Source organism: Callorhinus ursinus, unplaced genomic scaffold (genome assembly GCF_003265705.2).
Source record: "Callorhinus ursinus isolate GAN/ISIS: 27379988/994484 unplaced genomic scaffold, GSC_fseal_2.0 scaffold48, whole genome shotgun sequence".
In the NCBI taxonomy this organism is placed as follows: Eukaryota; Metazoa; Chordata; class Mammalia; order Carnivora; family Otariidae; genus Callorhinus; species Callorhinus ursinus.
The window spans coordinates 7,722,679-7,745,027 of NW_027397110.1; the positions used below are offsets into that span (position 1 = coordinate 7,722,679).

The following is a 22,349-nucleotide window of genomic DNA, read 5'->3' on the forward strand; positions in this document are numbered from 1 at the left end:
ATAATGGGTGAGGCTGGTACCTGGTCTTCTGACTTACACCACTTTTTATATATCAAAAGAACATCAGTGAGATGATAAAATATATAATGTCTTTACACTGTGCCTTAATTTTATGATGGTGTAAGTAATTAATATCCTTTCAGGATCTGACTTACATGTAAGAGTCACTCTGGTTCAAATATGAAGAATAAATAGAATGTGTGGGGGAATTGTAGGAGCTGAGATATAGGTTAAGATGCAGGTTCATAGGGGCGCCTGGGTGGCTCAGTTGCTAAGAGTCTGCCTTCAGCTCGGGTCATGATCCCAGGGTCCTGGGATCGAGCCCCGCATTGGGCTCCCTGCTCCGCGGGAGGCCTGCTTCTCCCTCTTCCACTCCCCCTGCTTGTGTTCCCTCTCTCGCTGTGTCTCTCTCTGTCAAATAAAAATCTTAAAAAAAAAAAAAAAGAAGTAGGTTCATAAAAGGAAATCGATTGTAAACTCCATTTGTTACCTGGTGATACCTGCTTAAGGAAATACTAAAACTCCCATAGAGGGTGAGTTTGTTTCCCCAACTAATTCTAAGAGAACCACCTTCCTACTCCAATTACTAAAACTGGGGAAAGTCTTGAGGTTCTGGATCCCAGTGACCCCTCTGCTGTTTAACACTTGCCTGCCAGGCAGGTTATACATTTAGGCATGGCTGGTGACAGCCTGTGGATTTTAAAGGATACCAGGAAGACATCTCCTATCAGTTATTCTTGTTACTGTCTGAAAGTCACCCACCGGAACCGGAAGCATCTGTGTTAAGTATCATCCTGTCCCAGATGTTTATTGAGCACCTACTGTGCACCTGGCCCCATGCTAGTTATTGGGAACAAAGAGATGAATAGATGAGTAAGACATGGTCCTTCACGTCAAGGAGCTCGCAGTGTATAACAAAGAATTATAGTACCATGTCGTGAGTTCAAGTGTGGAGATATACACGGGATGAGCTGCCAAGCCAGCCTGGGGTGGAAGGTGAAGGTGAGGGAAGGAGACAAAGAATGTTCCCTGAAGAAAGTAACACCTACACTGAGCCTGGAAGAGAGGCCGGAGAAGGCGTTAGCCAGGCAAGGTGAAAGGGGGTGGTGCTGGCAGGAGGTACGGTGTAGAGAAAAGCTACAAGCAGTTCTGGGTTGCCCATGTAACAGGAAGGACAGGGAACAGCAGATGAGACTGAATGGAGGATAAGAGCAGGCCGTGGGGAGCCACTGAAGGTTTTTTTGTTTGTTTGTTTATGTATTTATTTGTTATTATTTTAAAATTTTTATTATTTTTAAAATTTTTAAAAAAGATTTTACTTGTTTATTTGTCAGAGAAGAGAGAGAGAGAGAGAGCTAGCGTGCACAAGCAGGGGGTGTGACAGGCAGAGGGAGAAGCAGGCTTCCTGCTGAACAAGGAGGGAGGGAGAACCAGGGGATCAGAACCTGAGCCAAAGACAGACGCTTAACCAACTAAGCCACCCAGGCCTCCCAAAGGTGTTTTTTATTTTATTTATTTATTTATTTATTTATTTATTTATTTATTTATTTATTTATTTTAGAGAGGGAGAGAGTGTGCGCATGCTCACGAGTGGGGGGCGGGGCAGAGGGAGAGACTGCGAAAGCATATTTCCCACTGAGCGCAAAGAGCCCCAAAGAGTGCAAAGGTGGGGGGCTCCATGTCACGACCCATGAGATCATGACCTTAGCCAAAACCAAGAGTCCACGCTCAACCGACTGAGCCACCCAGGTACCCCCGTGGAAGGTTTTAAGAAGGAGAGTGGAATGGTCATTTTTAGATAGATGGATCTACTTGCTAAGGGAGGAGGGATCAAGGGGTTTGAGATTAGAAGCAGGCAACCCAGTTAGAAGGGGCCTCAAGGAGAAATGGAAAGATGAATCTGAGGAATATTTAGAAGGATAAAATGCACAGGACTTAATGAATAACTAACTGGATGTAGGCATCCCTCACCCCCGCCCTGGCACCCCCTGCCCCAGGTTACTTTCAAGCAAATCTCAGATCTTCACATCATTTCATCTGCAAATATTTCAGCGTATCTAAAAGATAAGGATTCTTTTTTTTTTAAGATTTTATTTATTTGACAGAGAAAGACACAGCGAGAGAGGGAACACGAGCAGGGGGAGTGTGGAGGAGGGGTGGAGGGGGAGGGGGAGAGGGGAGGGGAGGGGGAGAGGGAGAGGGGAGGGGAGGGGGAGAGGGAGAGGGGAGGGGAGGGGGAGAGGGAGAAGCAGGCTTCCCGCGGAGCAGGGAGCCCCATGCGGGGCTCGATCCCAGGAACCTGGGTTCACGACCTGAGCCGAAGGCAGATGCTTAATGACCGAGCCACCCAGGCGCCCCAAGGATTCTTTTTAGAAAAATAACCACAATACTATTTTCACCCCTCTCAATGGACAGTCATGCTTTAATATTATCAAATATCTAGTCAGTGTTCAATTTCCCATCAGTGTTAGCTCCTAAATTAAAAAAAAAAAAACCATTTGAATCAGACTCAATAAGACCCATACACTGATAGGTTGACGTGTCTGACTCTCTCTCTGTTATTTAAGAAACAGGCTCATCAGTCCCATAGCATTTCCCAGGGTACAAATTGTGCTGATTGCACCCCGTGGTGGCACTTGAATGTATTCTTCTATCCCCTTTATTTGCTGTAAAATGTTACTTGGCTATAGAGGCCTGATCACATTCGGGTTTGATTCTTTTGTCAAGATTAGATGGTGCTAGTCTCCTATCCGGCTTGATTATCTCTTTCTTTGTGATGTTAGCAACCACTGATGGTAATTGCCTAAACTTATTAATTTGTTCGGTTTTGCAAAATGACCATGCCTCTCTTTAAGAGGCTGTAACACACCATCTATCACTGAAGTACGAATAAGTTTGTCACACCTTCTTCTTGAGGGGGACAGAGATGGCAACATGACACCTGTGCTGGCCAGGGTTTGAGTTAGGGATGATGGGAGAAAGGTGGCAGAGAAACCATCCTTTGCCTCACACACACTTTCCCCCCTGCTAGCTCCTTTTAGGGGCATTCATTTCCTCCTGGGGTGGGGGCACCTGGGATCTGAAGGATCCAGTTTCCCAGGGAGGATTTAAACTAGTGAATGCATTACCTAATAGGATGAGATTAGACCCGCTCCTTCAGGGAAGGTGTGTCTTCTAAACCAAAGCAGAACTTTGCTGGAATTAATCACAGCTTTAGGAGTGTCGTCTCGGTCAGACTAAACAATGTTAAAAAAAGCAAGCTAGGGTCTAATAAATGACACTGGTGAGCTGAGGAAGGACTGTGTGCCTAGAAGGAACTTTTCTACTTGCACTGTAGGAAAAGGACCGCAAAAAGCCAAGGGAGGGGAGATGCCAATCTGTGGTCGCTATAACAGTACATTCTGCCTTGGGGCAGGGATATTCATTCATGCATTTATTCAGCAAACACATACTGATTGCTTACTGGGGACCAAGCCCAAGGAGTTGAAGGTAGGCTCTGCCCTCTCCTTTCCATTCTGGTGGGGAGACAGAGCAATATACAGACGAATGGAGCTCACGAAGCTAAGTGCCTGGAGCAGGGAGCTATAGCCCCCCAAAAGCATGTGATTGTGAGCTCACTCAGCCCTCTGGGTAACTTGACATTGGAAAAGGGACCTGCCAACGTGGGATCTCCACTGCTACACCCATCTCTCCATTTTTCGCTTTTTAGGTAATTGTGTCTTCTGCAATCCAGGATAATAGAATAAGACAGACACTCGTTTTGGTTCAAACACTCTTAACAGATCCTATGACATCCATTTTGCTGTGTGACAGGCAACAGGCAATGATCAAGTCCAGGCTTGGCCCAGAAAGAAAACTTACACACAAAAATATTTTCTGGGTTTTTTTATTGTGGTAAAATTCGCATAACAACTTGCCATTTTCACCATTCTTAAGTGTACAGTTCAGTGATCCTATGTACATTCATAGTGTCATGACCTAAAGTAAAGGGGATCCCTATATTAGGTAAAGGGATGAACTGGAAAACCTTTTTTTTTTCTTTTTTTAAATTTTATTTATTTATTTGAGAGAGCGAGCACAAGCAGGGGGAGCAGCAGAGGGAGAAGGAGAAGCAGACTCCCCGCTGAGCAGGGAGCCCAATGCGGGGCTCCATCCGGGGACCCTGAGATCACGACCGGAGCCGAAGGCAGACGCTTAATGACTGAGCCACCCAGGCACCCCCAAACTGGAAACCTTTCAAGCTCCTTCTGTAGTAATAGGTCTTATAAAACACAACTCCGCGGCGCTGGCAAACCCCCCCTCCCCAGGACTGGATCCTGCAGTCGCTTCTCTTGCCCAGTGCTACCAGAATGGTTGGCCTGCCTCTGTGAGAGGACAAACGACGCGGGAGCCGGGCTCGGGGAGTCCTGAAGGGAATTTTCTCACTGATACAATGGGGAAGGCAGAAATGAATATACTGCATATCAATTTTTTTTTTTTTTAACCCAGGACATTTATTGTGCGACTAATCCCCGAAATCCTTCAGACGAACTGGCTGCGGCGAGCTGCGGGGCAGAGCTGGGGCTCTTCCCTCACAGAAGCCACGCGGGCATGCGCGGCACAGCGCCCTTACGGCCCCCATTTTGACTGGCGCCGGTGGTGCTTCGTCCGTTAGCCTCGGCGCTCCCGCTGTACTTTCTTTTCCGCTTGGCAGGGTCGCCACATCTGCCACAGGCCGACTCCCGAAGGTGGCAGAGCCACCGCGGCGGCACACCCTGTGGGTCTTACTGCCACGCTCTCCACACGACGACGCCTCCTTCGTCCTCTCGTTGCCGCCGCCGCCGCCGCCGCCGCCGCCGCCGGGACCAGAGAGGCCGGAGACAAGATCCTGGCGCTCTCTGAGCGTATGGCTCTTCGACGCCGTGGGCCCAACGTCGGGACACTCGCACAGTTTGGGCAATGAAACGGTCAGTGGCCGTCAAGCTCCGTAAAAGGTGAGGTAGGACTTAACTTTTGTGTTGTGGTTCTCGTTTTCTCTCTGTGTGGACGTCTGTGTGGTTCTTGTGATTGCCCTTGACATTTTTTTAATTTTCATTTTCAGTCCTGGCTCTGGCCCTCTTCTTAGTGCGTGACTTTGACCTCGTTAGCCCTTATTTCTGAACTTCCATTTCAACTTTCGTAAAATGAAAGAAACCACACCCACCTGAGAAAGTCGACCAAGGGCCCAGAGTGGACCTTTGTTGCTCACCTCCTAACAGTACCTTGATTTTAAGTTGGGGACTCTCCTGCTGGCAGCCACACATCCTGAGTGGGGGACCCCATCTGTACCTCCAGACGTGGCTCCTTGATTGTCAGGACAGCCGACATACCCGCCCCCCAACCCTAGTCCCAGGGATAGGTCTGCTGATGGGCACAGCACTTAGGCAGAGCTGATGGGAGGCACGGGAACATGGGCTGGGGTTTCTGGGAGGGAGAAGCTTCTCTCATCCGTGTGGACTTAAACAGGAAGTATGTGACCCCAGAAGCCACTGACAGCCCTTTCAGACGGTAAGGGAAGAGCCTGCGTGAGAATGGAGCCAGTCCCGCCCGCCTTACCTGAAGCTCGACCTCCCCTGGACCATTCAGCCAAATGAGCCAAGAGATCCGCTTTGTTATTTCAGCCAGGTTGAGATGAGTTTTCTCTTCCTTACAACATCGTGAAGTCCTCATTGACTGTAGTGGGTTAAACGGTGGGTCACCAAAACTATATGTTCACATCTTAACCTCTAGAACCTGTGAATGTGGCTTTATTTGGATAAAGGGGTCTTTGCAGATGTTAAGTTAAAGATCTTGAGGTGAGATCATCCTGGATTATCCAGGTGGGCCCGAAACCAATGACAGGTGCCCTTATAAGAGACACACACAGGGGAGAGACACGGGCCCTGCAGAGATGGAGACAGAGATTGGAGTTGGGCTGCCACAGGCGAAGGCACACCGGGAGCCGCCACAAGCTGGGAGAGAGGCAAGGAAGTGTCCTCCCTTAGCGCCACCAGGAGGAGTATGGTCCTGCTGACACCTTGATCTTGGACTCTGGCCTCCAAAACCGTAAGGGAAGAAATGTCCATTGTTTTGAACTTAGTCTCTGGTTTATTTGATACACTGATTAGTGTGTATTTAGAAATATTAATGTCCTTTTCTTTATGTACATTTAATGTCTTTCCATGACTTTCCCACTTCCTTTCCTTGAAAAGGAGGAAGCAGTCCAGGCTCAAGTCCAGCCTCAAACCAGGCTGCCTCGGTGACATACCAACTTGCTCACTCCTAGCTGTGTCACTTTAAGCAAATTACTTAACCTCTCTGTAAAATATTTTTAGTAGAACTAAATGAGTGAATACATGTAAGTGCTTACAATAGTGCTTGGCATGTAGTAAACAGTACATGTACATGGTAGTCATAATGAATTCTCCCCTGTTCCTGGGTGATTTCCTTTCCTCGTCCGAATGCTTCTTCTTCATGGTAATGAGTCCAGTTGTGTTCGTGACTAGATTTTTAAAATTATTATCACTTGTGATTCATTCACATTTAGCTGGGGGAAATGTCACTCAAAAAAGTATGAACAAACCAAGTCCAGTGGAATCTCCCTCGATAGCCAAAGTTAATGATTAGGAAAGTCAAAAGTCCACACCATTAGCAAAACAGAAAGACAAAGAGCCTGATTTAACCAATAAGCTGTTCAGTACCATGGCTTATAATTGACTTTCTCTAGGTTTCCCTTTGAAATAAGCATTTCAAAGGGTATAAATAATTTAATTGATTTTCAGAATAACTGACCTGTCTTTGGAAGGTGTTTCTTTTTTTTTTAAGATTTTATTTATTTATTTATTTGACAGAGAGAGAGAGCACAAGCAGGCAGAGGGGCAGGTAGAAGGAGAGGGAAAAGCAGACTCCCCGCTGAGCAGGGAGCCCCACGTGGAGCTAGATCCCAGGACCCCAAGATCACAACCCAAGCCGAAGGCAGACGCTTAACTGACTGAGCCACCCAGGCACCCCTTGGCAGGTGTTTCTATGCTTCTTTGCTTTGTGGTAGGGGTAAATCCAGGGAGAAGGAAGGGTTACTAGATTTAAGGACCCCACTGACTGTGCTACTTTCCACATTTTAAGTAGGCTCTACACACAGCGTGGAGCCCAACTCAGGGCTTAAAGTCATGACCCTGAGATCAAGACCTGAGCTGAGATCAGGGGTTGGATGCTTAACGGAGTGAGCCAACGAGGTGCCCCTCTACTTAACAAATTTTAAAGACAACTTTTGTTTTTAAAATAATCATTGTTTTCCTTTCTTCAAAGGAATTTAAAAGTAGGCCTTAGCTTAGAAATCACTGAGTTCAGAATGGCACAGCACCTTTATGACTGTTTCTAATCCAGACACTGGCAATTTCCAGAAGTGTTTAATTTACTAGTACAGCTGGATCTTCAGAGTGCTCCTTCCATGTTCCATTAGTAGCTGAAAGTCCTAACTCTCTGCTCATCTATGGGGCCTGCTCATCTTAACACTGGACTATGTTCTCTTCTTTTCACTGTCCTTCCTTCATATAAATGGGAAAGGGAAGAACAGATACATCTGCTTCCCAAGCAAATTCCTTTGCCATATTTGCAAAATCAAGAGTCTTTCATGGTATACATTGGCATGGCTAGAAGCCTTGATTTATGCAAAGTCAGATTTCCTAAAAGAGGGAGACCTCACGTAATACCTTCATGGGCAATTCTTGGAACAAGTGAGAATAAAATGATTGCTACTGTTGCAGGAAGGAAGGAAGGAATAGAAAGAGAGAAAGAAAAGCAAGAAGGAAAGAAAGAAACAAAAGAAAAGAAGACAAAAGAAAAAAGAGAGGGATAGGGAAAGAAAAAGACTGGTACCATCATTTCAATGCCATATTTGAAAATGAAGACCTCATTGTTTGCACTGTGATACTATGACATCTGGAGGCTCTTATTCAGTATGGTAGGTGAATTACTCATTTTGAAAAAGGCATTTGCATGGCTCTGTGCCCGGGGTAAGTTCTGACTCGTCTCCTTGAGCCGGTCAGGTGGCCACCACTGGGTAAGTTCCAAGATGCAGCAGTGAGAGGCTTTGAGATGTTTCCTTGCCCTAATCTCACCAGAAGCCTCAGAGCCAGAGGCCAGCCATGCCTTCACCTGGACTGAGCAGCATCCAGATGGTGGGGTTCAGGGACGGAAGAGGGAAAGGCAAGGGGGAAAAGGAGAATGAAAACACGAGGTGGGAGGAAGAAGGAAAAAATAAAACAGATCAGACATTAGGGAGAAGGAAGCTCAGGCCTTTACCATATCCCAGCATCCTATCTTAGTCGGCACTTTGTGGTTTGGGCACTGTTAGAGGAATAGAAGGAGTCCAGGATGGCAAGGGAACATTTTCCTAAAAGAATATCATTCTAAAAAAAAGGTTTATGGTGGTAGAGAAAAAGCTCCTGTTTAAAATGGTTTTCTCACTATTCTTGCCTTTTCTCTGGGCTGAAAATGGTGTCATGGAACAAGAAACAGTGACTGTTTCTTAAAAGGCTGAATCCTAAAGTGAACACAAATATTTACTGATCTGTAACTTTCTACCTCTCCTTGGCCTGGGAACTGTCTGGCGCTGTGGGGGTAGATGGAAGGCAGGGGGGATTGTGTTTAGTAGAAACCTAATCGTGGTGGCTTTAAGGATGGAGTTATTGTCCTTATACACCAAATCTGGAAGTAGTTGATCCACAAAGAGCATTTGGGCTTCCTGTCTTCTATTTGACCATCCTTAGCATAAGCTTCCCTCCACATGGTCACAAAATAGCTGCCAAGGCTCCAAGCATTGCCTTCACGTTCCAAGCAGGATGGTGAAGGGCAAAAGGTAAAAGACACAGGTCAACTAAGTTTATTTCTTTTCCCTAAGCTTTTTATCTCATTGTCCAGAACTGAGTCACTTGGCCATCCCAAGGAACAAGGTAGCTGCTACCCCAAATAAACTTAGGGTCATTAATAGGAGAAGAGGAGAAAGAATGTGAATAGGCAATTAGCAGTGCCTGTTACACAGGGGTCCTTAACCTAGATAGGCTCCATGGACATCCAGAGAGTATCCATGGAAACATTTGCACAAATGTGTTTATGTGCATTTTTCTGTAAATTCTCAGCTTTTATCTCTCCAACTACTTCCTCTCCTCCATTCTTTTCCACCTTTCCATTTTGGACTCCAAGTAGACATATACTAGACTTTCACTTTGGGAGGTTACTACTTTCTTTGATATCTCCATCTTGTTGTCTCTGTGTTGTACACTGTGTAATAGCCTCAGGTCCGACTCACTAATTTTCTCTTCAGATTATCTAGGGGCACCTGGGTGGCATAGTCGGTTAAGTGTTCAGCCCAGGTCGTGATCTCAGGGTCGTGGAATCGAGCCCAACATCGGGCTCTGTGCTCAGCAGGGCGTCTGCTTGAGATGCTCCCTCTTCCTCTGCCTGTCCCACTCGTGCTCTCTCTCTTTCTCTCTAAAAAGAAATATATCTTTTAAAAAATTATCTATAATCTTCTGCTTAACCCATCCACAGGTGTTTTTATTTTACAGAGTTCTAGTTGGGGAGCCTGGCTGGCTCAGTCAGTAGAGCATGTGACTCTTGATCTCAGGGTCATGAGTTCAGGCCCCAGGTTGGGCATGAAGCCTACTTAAAAAAAAAGTTCTAGTTAGTTCTTTTTCTAAAAATTGCCTTCTTTCTTTTTCAGTAGTCTCTTTCTCATTTTCATTTTGTCTCTTTTTAAAATTTTATGTACGGGTATTTTAATTCTGATTCTCATATTCTAGTATCTGACTGCCTGGATTTGAATCCTAGCCCTGCCATTTATTAGGTGTATACCCTTGGTCAAATTATTTAATCTCCCTGTATCATATTATCATCAACTCTAAAATGGGAATAATAATGGTCCCTATCTCTTATTGTTATGAGAAGTAATGAGTCCATATCAATGTAGCATTTAGAATGATGCCTGGCAGATAGTAAGACTATATACGCTTTTACAATTATTATTATTATACTTTACTTACTTTGTTTATTGCCTGCCTTACCCTCCTAGAATGAAAGTCTTGGGAACAGGGATATTTATCTGTTTTGCACTGCTCTCTCCCCTTTACCTGTAACAGTGCCTGGTTCGAAGCAAACACTCAGTAATTTGTTGAGCACATGAATGAAAATGCAGAACTCTGTACCAAAATTGGAGAATATGCATTCCTTCAAAAACACAGGGAACATCCTCAAAAGTTAACTATATACAAGACTGTAAGTCTCAGCAAATTTCAGTGAATCAGTGTTATTCAGACCATATTCTCTGTCCATCATTCAAATAGGTTAGAAGTGAGAGATAAATTTTAAAAACGCATATTTGAAGCTTTAAAAACACCTCACTCAATAACTCATGGGTCAAAGAGGAAGTCTTAATGGATGTTTAAATTATTTAGCATTGAATGAAAATGAGTATGCCTCATATTAAAACTTGGGAGATGCCATAGAAGCCATACTTCCAGGCAAACTGATGGCCTTAAATGCTTCTATTCAAAGAGAAGAAAGGATAAAAGTCATGAGATCTACGTCCACCCCAATAAACTCAAGGACAGGAGAAGGAAGGTAATGGTAGAAATAAAAGCAGTAACTAGGCCATGGATCTGAGTAGAGGCCTGGGTCATCCACCAAAGGCCATTGTTTTGTACCCTGTGATGGTCCTGGACGCCGTGTGTCCAGTCAGAGGCTGCTGCCCTGGGGGCCTGGGGGTCCCAGCGATAAACAGCAGGCCAGGCTGCGCTGATTCCTGGCCAAGAGACCCAGTTGCTGCCACCCACCAGGGACTTCCTGTGCTGCTCCCTGCTTCTTTTCCCACCTGTCTCCAACTGAAAGCCAATGTCACAAATGCTCCTCGTTGGAGCCCTGTTCAGTGTTGAACCATCCCCTTCCTCATCTTTCCCCTGCACATCCCGTTCTCTCCTGGCTCCTCCCCAAGGTCACCACCCACTGGTAGCCAGCTAGGAAGCTTACTTCTCATTCCCCAACACCTGTCAGACCTAGAGGTCTGGGGATGGGGTTTGCATCCTCCTTCCCCATCACCCCCCACAGCCAGGTACATGCCTGTAACCCTTCCCTTCCTCTCCAGCCCCCCACCCCCCGCTACCTCTGTCCTACCTCAGACCTCATCATGCTTGTCCTGATTATTGCAAGAGCGTCCTCATGGCCCCTTTGCCTTCAGTCTGGCTCCTCTTCATCCTCCCCACAGCACGTCATTCCCAGAGCAACCTTTCTAGAAGCAGAGATCATGTGGCTCCTCTTCATTCTGGATTACATTTCCTTGGAAGTCTCCATTAACTCCCCAGTCAGTTAGGGGCTCTGTCCTTCCTACTCCTCTAGCACCCAGAGCAAACCTTGGTCATATCACCTGTCATGTCCCTGGCATTTCTATGGACCTTTGCAGAGAGGGACCACACACGTGGGTGTCACTGTTCTAAGTGTGGTCTGTGGACTAGCACCTTGGGCATCACATGGGGGCTCCTTAGGAATGCAGAATCTCATGCCTCGCCCAGATCTACAGAATCTTAATTTGCATTTAGTTTTTTTTTAAAGATCTTATTTATTTATTTGACAGAGAGAGACACAGCGAGAGAAGGAACATAAGCAGGGGGAGAGGCAGAGGGAGAAGCAGGCTCCCCGCTGAGCAGGGAGCTGGATGTGAGACTCGATCCCAGGATCCTGGGATCATGACCTGAGCTGAAGGCAGACGCTTAACGACTGAGCCACCCAGGCGCCCTTAATTTGCATTTAGTAAGATCCCAGGTGATTTCATTTGCACCTTAAAATTTGAGAAGCACTAATGACTGTTGAGAAAAGCTTCTGCAAGGGGAGAGGGCAAAAGAATCTGAAGTTCAAGTTGGCCTTTTCATTTCCTTTGCTATTTGGTGAGCTTGGGGTGGGGGTCGGGGGAAGAGACAGCCTATTAAAATGACCTACACGCATCCTAGACTGAATAAAATCAATGCACACTTTGAGACTCAGATCCAGAAGAGAACTGATTATTCTGGAACCAGCTGACAGTGTCAGGTTAATGCCGTGCTGCCCTGAATGAGGCAGGCAGATGCCAGGATATGTCAGCAAAAGGACTTGTCATAGCATCAATTAAGAGAAATGCTGAACACTCACCCCTTTGTTGGAGCCCAGCGTGAAGGGGAATGCTGCAGGAGGGTGAGGAGAAGGCAGACAGCCCTGTCCTGGCAACAGGAAATGACCTTAGGAAGATTGATTTGCGCCTAGTGCGGAGTCATTGTTAGACAGAAAGGACTATGTGCTGAGCCTTTCTTGCGCGTTCCACTCACCCAGGTGGTCCCACCCGATATATTCTTAGCTCTCCTGCTGCTCATCCTGCAATCACAGGAGTGGCACTTAAATAATGGGCTCTGAAGCCTCACTTCCTGAAAGGCTCCCATAATCTTTCATTGAGACACAATAGATCTCCAGGGCGGATCTGAACTTTCCTATGTGGAAGCTGCTTGGTGAGGTCTGGGGGAGGGCAGGGGCTGTAACAATTAGCCTTTGGGTAGCCAAGAGAGCCCCGCTGAAGAAAGCATCACCATTTGTTAAAAATCTACCTCCGTGGGGCGCTGTGATGGCTCAGTCGGTTAAGTGTCTGCCTTCAGCTCAGGTCAAGATCTCAGGATCCTGGGATGGAGCCCCATGTCAGGCTCCCTGCTCAGCGGGGAGTCTGCTTCTCCCCCTCCCTCTGCTCCTCCCCTGCTCATGTTCTCTCTCTCTTGCTCAATCTCAAATAAATAAATAAATAAATAATCTTAAAAAAAAAAAAAGATCAACCTCCATACACGAGGCACCATGGTGGCAGATGGACACACATGACCACAGTCCTTCCTCTCTCTGGCCATATCACCATGGTATTCTCATTCCTACAGCCGGAGAAGCTGAAGCCCAGCCAAGAGACATTAGATGACTTCTGGCATCCCACAGCTAAGAAATGGCGTTGGTATTTGGGTTGGTATTGGTATTAGAGTTGGTGTTATGGGTTGAATTATGACCCTCCCCAAAAAGATACGTTGAAGTCCTAACCCCTGATATTCCAGAACGTGAGCTTATTTGGAAATAGGTTCATTGCAGAGGTAATTAGTTAAAAATGACGTGATAGGGGCTTTTGGGTGGCTCAGCCAGTTAAGCGGCCGCCTTCGGCTCAGGTCATGATCCCAGGGTCCTGGGATGAGCCCCGCGTTGGGCTCCCTGCTCCGCGGGGAGTCTGCTTCTCCCTCTCCCACTCCCCCTAGTTGTGTCTCCTCTCTCGCTGTCTCTCTGTCAAATAAATAAATAAACTCTCTTTAAAAAATGACGTGATAACTGTAGGAGGGTGGGCGCTAAATCAAATATGACCGGTGTCCTTATGAGAAGAAGAGATATAGGAGGGAGGAGGCAGGTGTGACAGCAGGAGGCAGAGATCGGACTGATGTCGCTACCAGCCAAGGAACACCAGCACTACTGGAAGACAGGAGAAGCTAGATGTGGCAAGGAAGGATTCTTCCCTACAGGTCTCAGAGGGAGTATCCCCCTGGTGACAGATACCTTGATTTTGGACTCTAGCCTCCACAACTATGAGGCAATAAAGTTCTGTTGTTTTAAGCCCCTGCTGTGGTTCTTCGTTGCGGTAGGCTGTGAAGCCAACGCGCCTGGGAGCATGGTTTTGCCATTGACATCACCCCGCAGACAGGATCTCAAGGGAACCATTTGGGGTGCTCAGATCAATAGCATCCACACTCACATGCCCACTCCAGAGCCTTCCTGAGCACGTGTGAGATGGTCATCACGCTGGAGATCAACTCTGCTTGGAAGGCTTGCTTCTAAGGCGAGCTGACAGCTAAAAAGCAGAAAGCGCCCAAATCCTGCTTGGAGAGACTCTTGAAAGCCCACCATTTTATAAGAAAGAAAGCAGATGATAGTGTCATCGGCCCCAGGAGAAGGAGAACCCGAGACTGTGATCCTTGCAAATCCTCTTAAGGGATTTATTGAGGGAGAGCTCTCAAGAGAAAGAAGATGCTGAGGAAAGATGGGGTTTCAGGAGAAGACCAGACTCAGCCTGACCCTGTGGGGAGCTCGGAGCATCACTGCCCCACAGAGGTGGTTTCCCCCCACAAGGCAAGAGGTGTTTTCGCAAAGGAATCCTGGCTCCACGCACTGGCCCCGGCTGAGGGTGTTGTGTGTGTGTGTACAGTGTGTGTTCAGTAGTGACGGGAGGAGCTGAGGTGGTGGGGGTGGGACGAAGGAACTGACTAGAAGTTAATTAAGATCTCTTCTGGAGGAGTGGGGTGGGGCGTGGGAGGAAAAGATGCTTTTGGCAGAATGCCTCATTGTTGAATGATCAGTGTTCCAAAAACAACACTGCCTTGACTTCTTCCTCCTGTGGAACTCGTTATTTAAATAGAAGTTTGACTAAAAATCAAAATACCTTTTAAAAAAAGATTTGGATGAATTAATGAGCGCAGGTTTTCTTAATAAGTCACGAGGACCCAGGGGTGCTTCGAGCACATCCTCGGCTCTCTGAAATGTTGGGATGCTCTGCTCCTTTCCCCTCCTTATGCCTCAAAAATAAAACCAAACAAAACAAGGCCTTCCTTGGTTCTGGCATCAAGGTTAAAGTCGAGGGCTGAAGACATTCCTCTACTGGAAACCAGCAAAACGAGGTGCAGCGGGAGAACGGGAGAGGAGAGATGCTCTGGCCACAGCACAGGACAGTCCTTGGGGAGACTGATTTTGGGGACTGTGCAGAATCCCCCTGTGGCGCTCCTTCAGAGCAGGCCTGGGGCTCTTTGTCCCCACTTATTCATCAGTTCTCACCTACTTTATCTGCTGCCTCCATGATCTGGGGAGCCAGCCAGGTTCTGTTCTCATTTCACGGGGAATGGAAGTAAGGACGGGGCTGGCCAGAGGCCAACCATGAAATGCTGGTACAGTCCCACAGCTCTGCCTCACGGTGCCACCCGCCCACACATCCCTCCAGATGTCCCTCTGCGCTCTCCCTCTCTGCTCACCCTGCAGAGCTTCGTGCCTTCTCCCTGCTTACCCAACCCCATGCCTTTACCTCCAATCACCTGATTACCTGATTGGTAACCAGCCCGAACTAGGAGTCATGCCCCTCTCCATGCTCACCTGTCTTCCTCACACTTTTGTTCACACTAAGGTGCACGGGGCTAGTAGAAGTCTCGCTCTCCCTCAGGCTGGGGGGAGGGGGTGTCATTTGTTTACATCCATCAGGGTACTAAGCTGATAAATGCAGCTCCCCGGGGAAGAACAGAGTCAGGCAGTGAGCAGCAGAGATGGAAGGTGGGAGTAGGGAGGAGCAGGCTTTCCTGGAGTCCCTAGAACCACATATCGATTACTCATTCATTTCACAATATTTATTGAGCCAGGGCAGTTGTCGGGGGGGATGTATAAACAGAGAATCAGCAAATTTTTATGTTCTAAATGGATCTGACAGGAGCTCTCCTATTCTCAGTCTACATCAGGCTGGGCCTGAATTAGACCACTCCTGGTGGTGGTGGTGGTGGTAGTGGTGGTGGTGGTGGTGTGTGTGTGTACGTGGGATATGTATGGTATGTGTATATGTGATGGTGAGAGTGCAGTATGTGTGTGTGAGGCATGTGATGCAGGGTATGTGTATGTATGTGTGTTGTGTGTGTGTATGTGTGTTGTGTGTGTATGTGTGATGTACGGGTGGGATGTGTGGTGTCTATGATGTATGTATCATATGCACAGTGTGTGTGGTGTGGGATGCATGTTGTGTTTATATGTGCATGATGTGTGTGTGTGTACGTGTAAAGAAGAACCTTCCATGGCACTCTGGCTGGCATAGGATATTCAAATTTTGTCTCTACCCCAGGTGCCCGGTACAGCTCCATCTCTACCTTCCGGAGCAGTGCTTGGGATGGCAGGGACAAGAGAGGACACTCAGTCAGTCTCTCGGCACATATTTATTGAATCTCTACCTCAAATCAAAGATGTCCACTCTGCATTAACTTTCATATATGGCGTTTGGTCGGGGTCCAATGTCATTCTTTTGCATGTGGACACCCAGTTTTCCCAACACCCCATGTTGAAAAGAGTGTCATTTCCCCATTGAATCATCTTGGCCCCCATGTTGAAAATCATTTGACATATATACAAAGGTTTATTTTGGGGCTCTCTATTCTATTCCATCGGTCTATATATATGTCTTTATGCCAGGACCACATTATCTTGTAGTACGTTTTGAAATCAGGAAATGTGTGGCGCACCTGGGTGACTCAGTCGTTAAGCCTCTGCCTTTGGCTCAGGTCATGATCCCAGGGTCCTGGGATGGAGCCCCGCATCAGGCTCCCTGCTCAGTGGGAAGCCTGCTTCTCCCCCTCCCACTCCCCCTGCTTGTGTTCCTGCTCTCACTATCTCTCTGTCAAATAAATAAAATCTTGTTTAAAAAAATTAAAAAAATAAAATCAGGAAGTGTGAGTCCTCCAGTTTTGTTCTCTTTCAAGATTTTTTTTTTTTTTTTGGCAGTTCAGGGTCCCTTGAGGTTCCATATGAATTTTAAAATGGATTTTTTTCAACTTTTACAGAAAACGTTGGGATTTTAATAGGGATTGGTTTGAATCTGTAGATCACTTTGGGTGGTATTGACATCTTAATCCATGAACAAGAAGTGGCTTTCCTGGGGCGCCTGGGGGGCTCAGTCAGCTAAGCATCTGCCTTCCGCTCAGGTCATGATCCCAGGTCCTAGGATTTCGAGCCCTCTGCGGGGAGCCTGCTTCTCCCCCTGCCCCTCCCCCTGCTTATGAGTTCTCTCTCTCAAATAAATATAATCTTAAAAAAAAAAAAAAGAAGTGGCTTTCCAGTTATTAGTGTCTTCTTTAACATCTGTTGGCAACATTTTGCAGGGTTTTTTAAATTTTTTTGCAGGTTTTTTTTAAAGGGGTTTTTTTTTATTAGAGAGTGCGCATGAGCAGGGGGAGGGGCAGAGAGAGAAGCAGACTCCCCGCTGAGAGGAGGGGGTCTGATCCCAGGTTCTCATGACCTAAGCTGAGGACAGACACTTCACCGACCGAGCCACCCAGGTGCCCCCATCTTGAAGGTTTCATCATACAAATTTTTCACCTCCTTGGTTAAAGTATTTTATTCTTTTGTATTCTTTTGATGCTGTTGTAAATTGTCTTAACTTTTTAAGGTTGTTCATTATAGAAACACAGCCAATTTTTGTGTTGATTTTGCATCCTGCAACTTCACTAAATGTATTAGTTCTAACAGGATTTTTTTTTTTTTGGTGGAAAGGGAAAATTTTTTAATTTTCCAGTTGAAGAGGAAAGTGATGGATCTTAAACAGCCATGTAAATCTTCTACCCACCGGCGTCTCGGCAGGAACATGCTGGGTAAATGACTTTCATGGAGAACTGAGCTGAAGGATGCCTAGGTTTTCCATTCTCCTGGGTAATCTATATGTTGTCATTAAGCCTGACCATAAAGGAGGGTCTCTGTATAGAGCCCCTCGTGTGTAGCCACTCTTATTTTTTTTTAAATTTTATTTATGTATTTCTTTGACAGAGACACAGAGGGAGAGGGAACACAAGCAGAGGGAGTGGGAGAGGGAGAAGCAGGCTTCCCATCGAGCAGGGAGCCCGATGCGGGGCTCGATCCCAGGACCCTGGGACCATGACCTGAGCCGAAGGCAGACGCTTAACGACTGAACCACCCAGGCGCCCCTCTTGGATTATTTTTGCTTACATGTTTGTAATGCATTATTTAATTAGGTTGAACACGCACTACACTCCTGTGGTACAAAATTCAGAAGGTACAAAAGGCTGCATAATGAAAAGTCAGTCTCTTACTTTTATCACCCTCCACCCGGTTCCCGTCCCCAGAATCAGTGGCTTCTTTAGATTCCTCCCACCAGAAATGACCTAGGGTGTATACAAGCATTTAAGTATAGACACTCTTTTTTTTCTTTTCTTTTTTTTTCACTTATAGCCATTATTCTACCCCTTGCTTTTTTACACTTCCCAATATATCTTGGTGATTATTTTGTATGAGTACCTAAATTGCTCTTCTTTCTTTTTCTTTTTTTTAATTTTATTTATTTATTTGTGTGAGAGAAAGAGAGAGAGCACAAGGAGGCGGAGCAGCAAGCAGAGGGAGAGGGAGAAGCAGGCTCCCCATGGAGCAGAGAGCCCGACGTGGGGCTCGATCCCAGGACCCTGAGATCGTGACCTGAGCCGAAGGCAGACGTCTAACCGACTGAGCCACCCCGGCGCCCCACTCCTCTTTCTTTTTAATAGCTGTGTAGTATTCCATCAGATGTCTGTATCTTAATGTGTTTGATGGACATTGAGGTTGTCTCCAATTTTTGATATTACAGAACAATTATTAGGATTACTCGTGAATGGCATTTCAGTGCCACAGCCCATCCTGAGGAACATTCTGAGAAATGGCTGTTACTGTCTCTGTGGTCGAGGTGCCCCTCAGAGCATCCATTGCCTTCTTCATCTGGGGTCATCGTTAGGTGGACAGTGGAGGAATTCCTCCCAAGTTTCTGTACCAGGGTTAAGGTGATGCTTCTGAGTTCTGGGTATTTTCCATCTTGTAGACTCTGGTTCATGTACTGAATTATTGGTACCTCTTAACTTTGGCCGCTAAGGTTCTCGGGACCGAGTGTCTGGGCCTTGTTAGCAACTGTACAGAACTACTCATTACCTGTTAGTGGATACTAATCCTACTCCTACTTCCATTATTTTCCCTCCCTTTACTTTCCTTTCACTTCAATTCCCAAAGCTATTTGTTTTATTCCTTGACATTGCACACATTTTTGCAAACCATCTCAAGTTCTTTATGTAACAAAGTGGTATAAATAAACATAAACCAAAATATATCCATCATACATAAATAAAATACGAATTTGAGTCGAGCACCTAGAAGAAGCCTTGACGTCCCTTCAGCTGCCCAGGCTAGTGTGGTCTGCAGACCTCCCCGCCCCTCCCCCAGCCTCTGTAGGTAGGGTCCCCCAGCTGTCCTGCTTCAGCCGGTTCCCGTGGCCCAGGAGCCCTACTCCAGCAGTTATGCTCGTCCATCAAAATGCTCCCAGGCCCTATTGTCTCCGGCAAAGGCTGAGGAGAAAACCTGACTCCCACACTCCATAAACCCTTTCCTGGAGCAGGGAAGGAGGAGAGAATTCCTGGTGGCTTGCACCCTGCCCCACATCAGGGGCTGCTCTGGGGTCCTGCTACGCAGGCGTTCCTCTTCCCCACGCGTCTCTCAGCTGCCTGCCCACATCACCCCACCCACCAGTGTTCTTTTGCCTCAGTGTGAGAAAGCAATTTGCATCCAACCAGCAGGATTAAATAAGATAGATGGAGGTAGCCTGCTTTCTCATCTTAGAAACCCCTTTCATCTTGCAGAGGCCTCCGTGCAGATAGAGCAGTTTTGTTTTTTTGTTTTTTTCTTTAAGATTTATTTATTTGAGAGAGAGAGAGAGTACATGAGAGGGGGGAGGGTTAGAGGGAGAAGCAGGCTCCTTGCTGAGCAGGGAGCCTGATGCGGGACTCGATCCCGGGACTCCAGGATCATGACCTGAGCCAAAGGCAGTCGCTTAACCAACTGAGCCACCCAGGCGCCCCTAGAGTAGTTTTGTATTAATGTGTCCCCTGCAGGCTGAGTTTCAGGTTTGGGGTTGATTGGCCTCAGAGAGGCCGGGTGAGTGACCCAGCTTGGGAACACTGCAGTCTATGGAGAAACACGCTTGGGGTCCTCATGAGTGGCTTTAGCTCCTGCACAGGACTGCTGTTCTAAGTTAGAGGAAGGGAGGGAGGACAGGTCTGTTCGCAATACCTGGGGTGGGCATGGGGCACCTGAGCAGTGCTATGGGAAATGGGATTCAGGGGTTCAGGACTCAGAGAGACATCCAGGGTGCTGCTCTCCCAGCACTTCTCTCCTTGGGCCTTTTCCAGAACTGAGTTTGATCTTTGTAATCCTCTGCATCTTTACCTACACAATGGGCTTTTAATATGACTGGGCTCACAGAGTGGTTGAGGATAAGTCACAATAGCTCTTACCATACCACCCGTCATTGTAAGTACTTTACATACAAGTAACTCCTTTAGTCCTTATAGCACTCTTGGTTATTATTATCCCCATTTATCAGGGGAGGAAACTGAGGCTCTGAGAGCTTAAGTAATTTGCCCAAGTTCACACAGCTCGTGACTGACGGAGCTAAGATGTGAACCGAGGTAATCTGGCCCCAGAGTCCGTGCCTTTACGCACTAGGACTCTGAGACTTGTCTGCAAAGGTCCTGGGGCAGTTCCTGGCATGGTGGGGGAATGGTTTCCTGGCTGGCCTGGGAGGTGAGGTCTAGCAGAGGTGATCTAGGTGATTCTCTGGCAGCCCCACGTACCCCTTCCCCAGGTTGGCCGCCCTTCTGGCATGTCTGGGGTGTAACTCCATCTTTGTACTTAGCACCTTGAGCTTGGGTTAAGATTCTCTGTTTATAGCTCTGTCTTCCCTCTCCTCTGCCAGCAACTCTTCCCTCCCATATCCCAGCACTTAACATGGTTCTTGATAGATAATAGGTGTTTAAGGTTTACTTAAAGATTGTTTCTTCTTTGTTTTGCACTGGGCCCCTGAGAGTTCCCTGGGAGGTGACCTTGTCCTCCCGGAGGGAGACCCGGGTCAGAGACGTCCCTTTAATCTAGCTTTCTGCTTTGTCTGCTCATGTCTCAAGCAGGCTCTGTCAAGGGCCCTTTAAAAATCTCCTTATAATTGTTATTGTTTTGCAGCACAAGAGCAAATTATGCCTTTGAAAAAGGAAGGTGAACATTACAGGAATTTTGAAAATGAAAGTCCTCCCTAGTCTGCTCTACCAGCTTGGCTCACCTGCAGAGTCTCAGACCACTCCCACCCTGACCTGCTGAATCAGGTCCTGCATTTAACAGGATCCCACGGACTCAAGCCACCTGGAAATGTGAAGAGCTGGCAGCAACCCTCCTTCGCCCTGAGCCCAGCCAAGACAACAAGTGTCACCAGGTTTGTGTGCATGAGAACCTTTGAAAAAGCACACTTTTCTAACCTCTCAGCAATTATCTGCAATTTTCTAACCTCATCTAAAGCCAAAATGCTCGTCAAAGTCATCCAGCAGAAAGCTAATAAAGACCTCATTATCTAGTCTGTCTGCTTCCACTCCTGCCCCCTCTCCAACCCATTCCCCCACCCCCAGCAACCATGGTGATCTTTTTAAAACATAAATTAGATCATGTCACTCTTTGGCTTAGAATCCCGTGGTGCCTTTCCATTGCCCTGGGAACTGGGAACACACCCCAGCCTCCTCACCGCCAGTCCCCGCCCCCCTCCTTGCCGCCCTCAGTCCTGACACACTGGCCTTCCCTCTCGTCTGGCTCCAGGTCTTTGCAGCCTCTGCTCCTGGCCCAGGTGCCCTTTCTCCCTCCCCTGGCTGGCTCCCGTTCAAGCTTCCGGTCTCAGCTTCCACGTCACCTCCTCAGAGATGTGAGAGGAGATGGGGTAAGCAGCTCCTGCCTGCCAGTACTCTCCATGACTGTCCCCAGCTGTGGGCGGGACAGCCTCCCAGTAGGAGTGTGAACCCCAGGAGGGCAGGGACCGTGCTCTGCTGGCTCTCCCTCAGACTTCACACAGCGCCTGTAGGTAGGGTGTTAGCTCTCAATAAACAGCTGTTGACTTGTGGTAGCTTCCTGGAGATCAGGTATATTAACATCATCACCACTGGTTTACAGGTCTGTTGAAGTCACAGAAATAATAGATGCTAATTATATAGGTTTTAAAACTGGAGGGAGGAAAAAAATGAAAACTAACATCCTTTTTTCCCTCGATTTCCTTCCCACCACAAAAGTAACCACTGGTAACGGTTTGTTTTGTCTCCTTCCCAAATTGCATTGCCCTTACACACACACACACACACACACACACACACACACACACACACTCAAGATTGTGATATCAGTATTGATTCTATTCTGCAACTTGCTTTTCTTTATATTGTGGTAAAATACAGAGGCACCTGGGTGGCTCAGTCTGTGGAGCATCCAACTCTTGATTTCGGCTCAGGTCATCATTTCAGGGTCATGAGATAGAACCCTGAGTTGGGCTCCCCACTCAGCACTGAGTCGGCTTGGGGCTCTCTCCCTCTCCCCCTTCCCTCCCCCTGCTCGTGTGTGTTCTCTAAATAAATAAATAAGTAAATAGAATCTTTTTAAAAATATTGTAAAATATGCAAACATGAAATTTACTGTCTTAACTGGGTTTTTTTTTAAAGATTTTATTTATTTAAGAGAGAGAGAGCAAG

General features: G+C 46.9%; 1 long non-coding RNA gene across 2 annotated transcripts; it reads left to right on the forward strand.

Moving 5' to 3' along the window:
• Positions 1-4,274: 4,274 nt before the first annotated feature.
• Positions 4,275-21,729, forward strand: LOC112831843 (uncharacterized). Of its 2 annotated transcripts, XR_012375343.1 has the most exons (3): positions 4,298-4,973; positions 20,812-21,058; positions 21,433-21,729. It is a non-coding gene; the product is annotated as an uncharacterized lncRNA (long non-coding RNA). The 2 variants fall into 2 exon arrangements; XR_003210249.2 differs by lacking the exon at positions 21,433-21,729 and having other exon boundaries at positions 4,275-4,973; positions 20,812-21,199.
• Positions 21,730-22,349: the final 620 nt, after the last annotated feature.